Raw genomic sequence first — 928 nt, 5'->3', positions numbered from 1 at the left:
AAAAAAAAAAAAAAAAAAAAAAAAAAAAAAAAAAAAAAACGAAAGAAAAACACTTACGAGTTTAAGGCGAAAGATAAAAATTGTACGCAAGAGTGGAACGAAAAAAATCAAAATTGTTTGATTATTTTCTAATAACGAAAAATATTTGCTTCTAATCTTTTTTAGATTTAACGTACAAAATACGTAATCTCTGTAATTAATTAATTTAATTAAGTCTCTTTTTGAATATTTTTTTTTTCTAAATTATATTTTAAAATTTTCTTGTAAATATAATCTAAATTTCTTCAAAAATATTTCTATATATATATTATATAAAAAATATAATAATTTTATATATATATATATAAAATTATTTTGCCAGAGACTAAAAAAAAATTAATAAAAAAAAACTATAGAATAAATTATTTAAATAATTTTGTTTCATTATTAGAAGTCGCAAATAATAAAAAAATTTCGTTTCGTTCCGCCCTATTGTACGCGACTAGTTCCGTGCATCGACCGTGGACATAATCGATTAAATGCATTGCTCTCGCTCTTTTACCGAAGAGATAAGCGCAAATCTCCGGAAATCGATGAAACGAAGCTAGTCAAAATGTATCCCGCATTTCAACGAGATCTGGTAACTTAAATCGATGTCTCTGGTCCCCCCGTTCTCGAAATAATACAGTAAATTATTAGATTATCACATTCGTGATTAACATATATTGCATTAATCACCAACGTGTTAATACACACGTATATATTAATATATAGATATATATATATATTATATATATATATAATATGTATAATGTCTAAGGTACGCGTTATTCTTCGAAATTCATATCTTCAATTATACTTATATACTTACGACCGATTCCTTTCTACTCGATTTAAACATTAAACGAAACTTTTTTTTGATCTTTTCTACATTAATATTAATCTTCGA

Source organism: Apis dorsata, unplaced genomic scaffold (assembly GCF_000469605.1).
Source record: "Apis dorsata unplaced genomic scaffold, Apis dorsata 1.3 scaffold_137, whole genome shotgun sequence".
NCBI lineage: Eukaryota > Metazoa > Arthropoda > Insecta > Hymenoptera > Apidae > Apis > Apis dorsata.
Note: the sequence above shows the minus strand (reverse complement) of the source record.